This window comes from Apodemus sylvaticus, chromosome 11 (assembly GCF_947179515.1).
Source record: "Apodemus sylvaticus chromosome 11, mApoSyl1.1, whole genome shotgun sequence".
Classification (NCBI taxonomy): Eukaryota; Metazoa; Chordata; class Mammalia; order Rodentia; family Muridae; genus Apodemus; species Apodemus sylvaticus.
This window is the reverse complement of record NC_067482.1, coordinates 47,838,247-47,849,516: the sequence shown is the minus strand read 5'-3', so window position 1 is coordinate 47,849,516 and position 11,270 is coordinate 47,838,247. Positions and strand designations below refer to the sequence as shown.

General features: G+C 38.7%; 1 non-coding gene across 1 annotated transcript; it reads right to left on the bottom strand.

The window, feature by feature from the left end:
- Positions 1 to 10,846: 10,846 nt before the first annotated feature.
- On the bottom strand, positions 10,847 to 10,977 carry LOC127696906 (small nucleolar RNA SNORA17). Its single transcript, XR_007980353.1, has one exon. It is a non-coding gene; the product is annotated as a small nucleolar RNA SNORA17 (small nucleolar RNA).
- Positions 10,978 to 11,270: the final 293 nt, after the last annotated feature.

Below are 11,270 nucleotides of genomic sequence, written 5' to 3'. Positions count from 1 at the left end.
TATCTTTATCCTTGCCCCAGACTGGGTACTTTAGTAATCTACACATATAAAAATTAACTTACTGCACATTATACTGATGTGAGTAATTTTTATCCATGTAAGTCCAAATTATATCTGATTGAATAAAACTGATTATGGTTCTGTAGATATCCAGGAGGCTTTACAGTTTGCATCCATTTATAAATTTATTGTAGCATTCCTTATCTGAATAGAAATGTGTGGCTGACTGTTCAAGTTATCTTACAAACCAGTTCTCATATCTCACTGGTTCCTTTATTCATTAATGAGTCAAATAAATCTTTGACATCTGTTCATTTTATATTTGTCTGTGAGTCATGAATTTATTTCCCCCTCCCCTTCTTATTTTAAATTACCCTTTCACAGTGAGATAAAGCAACCTTAAATCAGACCAAGTGTCTGTATTCTGTTTTACTTATATTTCAAGAGAGTGACTCAGAATCCACACAGGGTTCACAGATTTTTATCGACGGGACTTATTGGCATTTACTCCTTTCGAAACTGAGAATGATGATCTGAAAGCATGGGTACCAGGAAAAGTATGACTTGGTTAGTAGAAAGATGCGGGGTGAAAAAAATCACATGACAAATATTTAGAAAGACAGTTTGGTGGAGAGAAATATTCACTCTGACCAAAGTGCCCTCCAGGACACAATGCATCTCTCTAGAACCTCACTGCATCACTGAAACACGTGGTGACCATAATTACTAGAAGCATTTAAGGCATCTTCATTTGTTGTCACAGAAATAACACTTTCACAAATAAAGTCAAAGTCTTACTATTTAAATGAAATCACTTTAAGTCTTAAAAAAAAACTACAAGCAATCCTAAAATGGAAGGAAATACAGGCTTTGCATGTTCTTTAAGTTAAAGGCAGTGTTCTCATTTAGAGCTTGTCAGCAATATGGTACAAAATAGTTATGGATGTGTATAGATAGAGATATATGTGGCAAGACCTTAAAATGGAAGATCTAACAATTTCCCAAGTCATATACAAGTTAGAAAGCACTTGGCCAAGAATATATTAAATCGTAAACTCTCATGCTGCCCAAGAAGTATAAAAAATAAGAGTTAGAAAAGACTATTTAAAATACAATCAGAACAAAGAAAGAATAACAGTTTAAGGTGAGTCCTTCATTCCTCAGACTCTTACATTGTTTCTGTCTTCTCTTCTGCCATGTATACATACCCTGGACCTGGGTTGGGTGGGTGGGGGCTGACATAGAGGTTTTGTTCAGGACTGAGTACTCAACAATCACTTTATTCTCAGCATTTTCCCGATTTTAAGACTTTGTACTATCTATTACACAATGCAAAAAGAATATTCTCTGACCAAGGATGAGCGCATACCTTTTTGTTGGTGTTGTTTTTCGAGACAGAGCTTCTCAGTATAGCCCTGGCTGTGCTGGAACTCACTCTGTAGACCAGGCTGGACTCAAACTCAGAAATCCACCTGCCTCTGCCTCCCAAGTGCTGGGATTAAAAGCATGTGCAACTGCTGCCTACCTGAGAGCATACATTTATTGTATAAGTATAAATAGAAATATTCAGAAGGAATTATAACCATATTACATTTAGCAAAACACCAAAAATAGGTCCCATTCCAGGGCCTGTAACCTCTCTAGGCTTAGGCTTTTGATCAGGTTAACAGTATCAGGCCTGTAATACCTGATTCATTTGAGGCAGTAAACCTCAAATTGACTCAGAAGGGACTTTGGTACTCCTAAAACTGCCTACCTTCCTGAGGTATATTTTTTCCTGTCACGTGATATATATGCTCATTTGGAATAACTCTTAAATGAGGAGACAGTGGTCTATCTTTTTGCCCTTTACCAGAAAGTGCTTTCTGGATAGTAATCTTGTCACTTTACTGTAATACAAACATGTCTTCATTAAGGTTCAGTTCTATCCTTTTGACCAAAAATTACGTAAGAGAGAAAATTAAAAAGAGCTACAGGATAAAAATATAAATCTATAAAATAGCCCCCTTTAACCAGGAGGCGATGACTGTCCCTTCATGGACCTCAACGAGAACATTGTTTTGTCTGCTTTCTTCCCTTTGTCTAATCTCTGGCTATCCTTTCATGTAGTACTTAAATGTTAAGAGGCATAATTGTGACCCTCATTGAGTTTTAAACTGCATGGAAGAACTGTGGTATTTCTCTCTAGTTTTTTGGTTTTGTTTTGTTTTTTTACTTACCACCATTTTTTTTTTTTACTTACTAAAATTATGTTATCAGGGATACAGAATGTGAGGCCTGTGCTCATTATGATGGAGAGATTCATCCTCAGGAATGCTCAAGTATGCTGATTTCTACACTATTTAGCAATATCATTAAAATAAAATAAACACACACACACACAATTCTAAATGAGCAGAATACTGTTAGCATGTTAAAGTAACATATGAAGAGAGAGAAGAGAAGACAAACACAGGGAAAGAGAGAGATGCAGCAAATATACCCCAGGAGCATTGGCTGAAAGGGTCCAGACAGAGAAAGTTTTGTGATGAAAACTCATGCCCAGAACTATAAATCTGCCCAAATTTCTGGACTAAATGTTGTTTGTGAACTCACTCAATTGTTATTGTCAGTTGTTTACAACATGCATATACTTGAAATCAGAAACATATATGATACCTAGAATACCTCAAGATGCCTGATATATTGATATCTTTCCAACATTTCTCAATCATGTTTTAATATTATGTTATTGAAACTTTTTTATAGCATAACAGACTGTTCAACATTAACTCAGGTCAAAGAGAGATATAAGTAACACAAATAAAAGAGATTTTAAATATTATCAGTGCAATGACAATAAAGGGTTATTTGACAATAGGAGTATGTCTTAATGAAGTTTCCAAAGACATCCAACAAATGACAAGACAGTGTTTAAACTCTTAGGCATGGAATCAACATTGTCTCACAAAGCCATAATACAAAAGAATCCCCATCTCTTTGAAATAAATGTCTTATTCCTATTTCCACTTTACCTTGGAGGAAGAGAAACTAGGTATTTAAAATCTTTCATTTATGAAAGGATGGTGGGAGAGGAGTTCAGAAGCTGTTTTGGTGTCTTTCCTTACCTACAGACTTCAATGTCTATACAAAACCAGATTGTGTAAGAATACAATGAGCATGAAAGGTATAGACTGTCCAATCCTGGCCATTTAATTTAACTTGAAGATGTTTCCAGAGGAGATCTCATACTGTCCCATGATGCACTGTCTTGAAAACAAAATTAAATAAGCCATGAAGTGGTAGTGATACTGGAATATTGGGATATCTTTAGGAGTGCCTGAGCTGTTCTTAGCCTTAAGTACCATGGGCCTGGGATCCAGGGTCTCAGAAACTCCTTCACTGCTAAAGGCACACTGACACAGTGGCTTTTGAGTGCTCATTACTGATTTGACCACAGAGGATGAGTTTCAGGAATAAGTTGTTACAGTCTAATAGAAGGAATAAAGGGAGAGCTCCTGCACAGCAGCAGCAGAGGGGGTCCACAGGAGTGGTATCTCCTCGTGGTGTTAGTCTGAAGGAATTGGGTGAGGCCAGAAGTAGAGATTATGCTGATCAGTCCACTAGCAACATGAGGTGTACAGGTAACCCCTAAGCTTTAGCGCCATACACATATAGAGTCTCTAAGCAGAGGTTCTCAACTTGTGAGTCACAGTCACTTTGTGGCCTGAAAGAGAAGTCACACAGAACCATCAGAAAACACAGATATTTACATTATGATTCATAACAGTAATGAGGTAAAAGTTACAAAGAAACAGTGGAAATAATTGTATGGTTGGCGTCGTCACAAATGAGAAGTGTATTACAGGGTTGCAGTGTTAGGAAGGCTGAGAACCTCTGCTCTAGGCAAACATGATCACTTAGGAGATAACAAAGAACCAGCAACTAGAAGTTAAGTATGTTTTCCAAGATGCTGCTCTGAGCTCCCTCCTCAACTTGACAAGAGTTGATCTCCACTGCTCTTGAGCAACAAAGTATGGATTTATTAAATGAGAGAGTAAAACAAGGTATACTCAGCATAATGGAAGTTATTTGAGTGACCATGTGAATCAGATATCCTGAGAACTCCTGTGGACTTCATTTCATAAGTGCAGATAGAGGAAGAAGCCAATTCAGAGAGGCCAGGAGATAATGAATCCTTACATTGATTGATAGGCAGGTTGTCATATAACTTAGACTGAGATACTTGTATATGAGCTAGCCAAATTTTTAAGAATGTATGTGCCCAATGGATGGAGCTAGAAAACATCATACTAAGTGAGGTAACCCAGACTCAAAAGGTGACTCATGGTATGCACTCACTAATAAGTGGATATTAACCTAGAAAACTGGAATACCCAAAACATAATCCATACATCAAATGAGGTACAAGAAGAAAGGAGGAGTGGCCCCTTGTTCTAGAAAGACTCAGTGAAGAAATCTAGGGCAAAACCAGAACGGGGAAGTGGGAAGGGGTGGGTGGGAGGACAGGGGGAGAAAAGGGGGCTTATGGGACTTTCGGGGAGTGGGGGGCTAGAAAAGGGGAAATCATTTGAAATGTAAATAAAAAATATATCGAATAAAAAAAAAAAGAATGTATGTGCCCAAGATGCATGCCTATGAGATGATAATTGTTTCTTTATTCCTAAAAAGTTTCTTCAAAAACAGAGTCTTGCTCATAAACTCTTGGCTTAAGCTGGCCTTGCTCACTGCTGCTGTAAACAGAAAGCACTGTGCTACTAATTATTTACACATAAGTTATTATCCTAATGAAAAAGGATGGTCAAGGGGATTTTGCTTGCCTTTCTTGATAACAGGTGGCAATAAAGATATTGCACCTTATACTGCAGCCCATTAGACCAAAGATACATTCCAAAAATTATGGTTAATGCTGTTGAAGTTCTCACATTTTCCAGGCAGCATTTGGATAACATTCAAGGCCTGAAAAAGTTTTAACCACCAATCTTTACTTATTTCTTAGGAAACTATATGCCTCCTTACTATATGTAGACAAATATGAACCAACAAATGCAACATTATATTTTTATTACAAAAAATAGATGGATAAGTCTAACAAGACAATAAAAAATGTAGATTTCCACAACACATACCTAAGTGCATCAATTTCAGATGTTTATTTTAAAAAACCAAAAAAGGAAGGGAACTATTTAACTCTTGATGATCTTGTTGACCCATGTAAATGGGAAATTGTTAGTTCAATAAAGGTTATGCTTTGATTGACCCAGAGAACCAGAGATATTATCAAAGGTATCGCTAGCTTTACATTATTTACTAACTCTTTTGTTTAAAATTTTTTTCTGTAAACAAATTATTAACAGTTATTGTATTTGATAAAGGTAATGAATATTCTATTCTTTTTTCTGTGGCAGAAAATTAAGTGCTACATAAAGCAGCATTTAAAAGAAGCCAGATAGCAGAAGACTAGAACCTCTTTCCCGATTAGGGTACATGCAATAAACAGGAGAAAAGCTTTCAGTAGAGTAACATGAGAGAGGAAACACTATGTGAATGAGTTCTTACAGGGTATGAGTGTTTCCGCATAGCAGTTTGGGGTGTGTACCTGTGCTTGGCTCACTAGTCCATTCGTACTCTCACAACTATCTTTTCTTTTGTAATAAACTCTTCCTATTTCTAACCATGTACCCATAGTGTATTCATCTGTCCTGGGATATTAGAACCTAGTCATTTCATAGGTTGCCCTCCAAACTCAGTTCCACACCAATAAGCTTATTTTTCCCTCGGTATGTAAGATATTAAATAAAAATACATAAAAACTTTTTTAAGAAAAAAATCACTTCTTGAAAACAAGTAAAACAAAGCAGTAAATTAATAGAACATGTTTTGCTTCCTATGAAGACTAAGACATTGTCGTGAATGGGAATTTGTACATTGAAGGGGTGGGTTTTGTTTCTCAGGATTCCATCATGTTTGTAGTGACAACCTCTCTTCTTTCTTTCCCTTCCATTATCTAACTATTCCTGTCTTAAAAATACATAGAAATTTCTGGTGGCAGTGGGGCCTGGAGGCTGATTCCGTACCACAGTTTTCCAAGTGAATCAGCTCTAGACTGTGGTAGCACTGCAGAGCTTTGCTATCAATCCACACAAACTCAGCATCAGAGTGAAAGCTAGGACACCTCTATTTACCTGGATGCATGCGACCCATCTATCGAACCTGTTGCTTATGTGTCATAGAAACACACATTCCAAGTGTCAACCTTGGGAATAACATTGTCTTAAGATGCTTGTTGTCATAGAAACACACATTCCAAGTGTCAACCTTGGGAATAACATTGTCTTAAGATGCTTTGTAATATACAAGGACAAATTAAGTCTGAAACAAAAAATGATCAATGGTACACACATGGATACAATTTGAGGTTTATAAAATATGGACAAGCTAAACACCCAGAAGAGTGTCCAGGAAGCAAATCTCCAAATGAAAAGGGACAAACTGTTTCTCTATATGTGGAGCACACACATGCGGACTTGGTTGTCTCACAGATATACACACAATCACACACACACACGCATACACACACACACACATACACACACACACATATGCATGCATGTATGAATAAATATATTTGAATAGACACTGTTTTCTCGTGAATCAAACTTTCAACTATAATGCCCCTAAAATCAGGTTTTTGGGGGAGAGTAAGCATATTGGGCTTCATAGTGCAGATTTTTTTTTCCTTTTCTGTTAATTAGAAGTTCTAGTTCAAGGCACCCAATCTATTTCTGAAGAACTTTGGAAAAGTTGGTTTGACCTAATGATGGCTATGTGTCTTCCGTGAGTCCCAGATAAAGTTTATTAGTATGCTTATTGTGAAACAGAAAAACAACAGTTGGGAAAACAGAATATACTTCTGAGCTGCCTAAATATAGAGAGATGGACTATTATATAGGGTCATTCTTTGAAAATAAAGGAATGACCACAAACAGATCTTGAGATGACGTAAGTATTTACTGACATAAAATTACTTCATAAAACTCCATTTTTGAAAACTACATACTATATAAGATGCCTCTAAATGGTCTGACAAATATGAAGAGAAACTTTCTAATACATTAAAATTAGCAAAGACTGGATTGACAAAAATAAAAATCCAAAATTCCTGAAATTATATGAGGAATATGTCAAGTCTGAAACACGTTTGTTTGAAACATTTGTTTGAAACCTTTTTCTTCAAAATGTATTGATTATATGTAAGTAATTACTCTTTTCTAAATAATAACTTCTCATTAAATAATCTACTAACCAAAATTTTGGAACTGCTGTTTCAGGAATAGCTATTCACGGCCTGCAGAGTGTCTTCACACTCCTCCTACTGCCTTCATTCCGACAATTTTTACATTTTCTTGGCTTATATTCCCATTTGAATTTTCAGTATTTACAGCATCTCTCTCACTGGTTTTAAAAATGTAATATTTTAAAATGTGCAGTATTTATCTACACTTGGCCATTTCATTGTTTTCTGCTTATGTGATTCTCTTGGAGTTAATGATACATTTCCTTTGTTCTTAATGTGGATAAGTGAGGAAAGAAAACAAGACAGACCCATTAGTCAGTGACACCCAGCATGTATAACAGGCTCATCTGCATCTCAGTCAATGCTAATGCCTAATTGTTTTTTAGTTTTAATTGATCTTGATCGTTGAATTATAAACATTAAAACTGTAGGACTCCATCAAAAATAAGAAAAATGAGAAAGAAGATAAGAAGGAGAAAGGAAGGAAGGCAGGGAGGGAAGACAGGGAAGGCAGTGAAAGGAAGTACTTTGGAGCCATTCCAAGCTCAGGGAAAGCAGAGGGCAGAGAAGCAGGAGAATATGGAGACAGAATGCAGTGGAGGGAGAAGAAAAGCCAGCAGGGAGACCTAAGTGAGAAAAGCCAGGGATTTAAAAGACTGAAAATGAGGAAGTCGACTTGGAAGGAATGAACCCCAATAACTCGAGCCCAGATTATGCTTTCTAGAAATCAGAATTACATAAACTGGTAAACCAGTTCTTCCCAGCCAGCGTTTGAGAGATCCTTGACAGTACTCCTATGGAAAGGTATCCTTTGTCTTCAAAGCTATAATCACGTTTATCACACAATTACTGGACAAATTGCTCAGTTGCACAAAAGAATACAGCTCAGATTCCAAAATATTTTCTTCCAAATGCGTTCTGATGCTCATGCAATTACCTTTTTTTATGAACACACTACCACATCTGATTTTGAGAAAGCTTCTGAATCACTTTGTGTCCCAGCAATTCTTATCTATAAACACAATGCTTACCAACATCTACCTACTAGTATTAAGTGTTACAAAAAAAAAAGACTATGGCTTATATAAAATAAATGTTTATTAACCAAGTGAAATCTCAAAAATAAATTAATAATAAGTAAATCTGCTACTATTTGCATATCTTTATCTGTCTGGTTAATTTTAAAACTTTGAAGAAACCCTATTTTTCAGATTTGTCATAAGCACATTCTAAGAGTTTGTGTGCTTGTTTATTCCTCTTGTTTACTTATTGTTTGAAAAAGAAGATGAAGGGGAGATAAGAGATTACTTCAGGTCAACTAGAGAACTGAGACAGAAAAAAGAAGGAAACCAAAATAGAATATGCAAATGAGGCTGTTTCAATTCTGTCCTAGGGACTTCTAAAAGACAATAGAACACATTGTAGAGTATTTCCCCCAAGGATTACTACAATAAAGTATTATTTTTTTTCTTTTTTAATCATCATAGGTATTATAATAACTGATTTTTAGGTACTTTGTATATTTTTAATCTAAACTTTTCATTTCTGTTTCTTTCTTTTTTCCTTCTTTTGTTTTTTTTTTTGTTGTTTATTTTTTCTTTGTTTCCTTGTTTATAAGTTCTTCGTGATGTTTACATCATGCACCGAAATCCTACTCATCAACCCCTCAGACCTGCCCTCCATCCTTGCAACATCCACCCAGCAAAGAAAAAATAATCTTTCTGGAAGCTGCAGTGTGTCCCAGTGTGCCACAGTAGACCTTTGTCTACATTTTGTTGCTGCGGATGCTCATTGCTGTGACTGGTTCAGTTGGTCCGGTATGAGCCCTCTATCAATTCTGAAACCTCACTGGGAGTCCTCTTGGATATCCTACCATTGCTCTAAATCATGGAGATCCTGCAGCTTGGGATCTGTATCAACAGCCCCTCATGTACTCAAGCAGTTAATTAATGGGGTAGATGTTGGGGCAGAGCAATATAAAACCCTGAATCTCAGCCTGAGAGGCATTGGTCAGCCTGCCAGCTCTACTGCTCCCAGGCCTTCTGGGCCAGCTCACCAGTAACACCTCTGCAACTAAGGCCAGCTCTACCCATGTGAGGTGCAAGGCCTGTTCTCTTGAGAGTTGCAGCTAATTGAGGACATGACTAATTCTCCCAGTTTCATGGCTGTGAGGTCAGCTCTCCTGCCTGCTATAGACAGTGAGGGACAAGGAGGGAAGGAATTCATCACTCTGTCTTCCATACCACTACCAAACAGACAAGAAGCAAGGCTGGCTCCCTCATATTGCAACCCCCACATTCAGGGACCTCTCTACTGTGCTGCCTAGGTGAGGTGCAGGGTCTGCTCCCCTGAGTCCTGTAAAAGGTGAAGGTGAAAGACAGTTCTCCGATTGACCGTGCAGCCATCTCTCCATCCAGCCTTAGGTGACAAGGTACAAGGTAGGGCATCTCTGCCTTGCCCATTTCACATCTGGATAGACAAGTGGCTGGCGGGGCCAGCTCCCCTATATTTGGACCCCCTGGCCGGCTTGCCCTCCTCCATGTGGCCAGGGTTAACTGTGCTGTGCAGCCCAGCTGCAGTACAAGGTCTGCTTTCCCTAGTGTGCAGCTGATGAGCAGCAGGGACAGCTCTCTTGCTTTTACGACCCAAGACCAGGTAATCTACCTACAGTAGGTAGTGAGAAGTGTAGGGAGAGTAGGGTACCTCTCCCTTGTCCATGTTACCATATGCAAGAGGAGTAGTAGGGTCAGAGAATGATGCTGTTATCCTTGAAGCCAGCTCACTTGCTCTCCAGAGAACTCCAGTTGGCTAGAGCACAGTCAGGGTTCCTCCTCTCATGTCCCCAGGGGCAGCTCTCCCACCATGGCAAGGTGAGAATTGGGAACAGTTCTGCACAGCACTCAGACAGCAACATGTTGCCAGTAGACAGTCCAGACCAGAGACACATCCTCTTGGCCTGTGATTGTAAGAGACCGCTGCTGCTGCTAGCCCAAGGACTCAGAAGTAGTAAGCCCCACGGCAGCACAGGACAGCACAGGACTCCACCATGGTCCCAGGTGCTATCACCAGCTGGCTATTTTTGTCAGGCTGTTCCTTGAGTCTCCCCCTCTTTGTTGAGTCTATCCTTCTGTTTCTTCTCCTCATCTACTTCTCCACCACTTTACCTGATCCTCTTAGTGGCCCCCAGGATCTCTAAGTGTCTGAGGTTATCTAAGGAGTGGTCTCAGGAGTGCTATGACCTGTTCATGTATTGTAATGCTGGAAAGGGATCATCTTGGGCATAGTGACCTCCTCCCCAGTCCTGTATTGTGTCAGACGTGGTCATCACAGGCTAACTTCCTGTCCAGGTCCCATGGTGCTAATTGCCTCAGGCTTGCTCCCTGCTCAAGTTACCCTTTGTAAGAGTTGTCTGTTTCATTACAGCCGGACCCAGGGCAAGAAGTCAGAGGCAGTGTTCTTCTAGTCTCTGGCTTGCTCCCCATACTGGGAGCCTGTTCATGCCTGCCTAGTGCCAGATTGGTGGTTGGCTCAGTCTGGCTTTTTTGAGGGAATGTTAGGCTTCTGATTATTCAGATACTTATAGGTCATATCACTGAATGTAGAATATCCTCTCTCCTCTCTGCCACCCACTGATGCATTTGTGATACAGCAGCCACACGTGCAATGCTTCTAGAGGCAGCAGAAATATTTTTCTAATGACTCAAAAAAATTTGTCTTGACCTGGTAGACCATAACTCTTAGTATTTTCAAGCTGTCACACAGATGTAACATTCAGAAATCCCTGGTGGAAAAGGAGAACTGTAGAAAGGTTTGTTTTAGGAAGACAAAGATATAGACAGAAAAAGTTAAAACCCCAAGAGAATATAGGTGACTTTGGAAGTAGCCAGTTGTCCACTGCTGTAGAATATAGGGTATCGATATATCTAGTGTCTTCAGAGTTACCCAACTATCACAAAGCAAAAGTATGAAAATG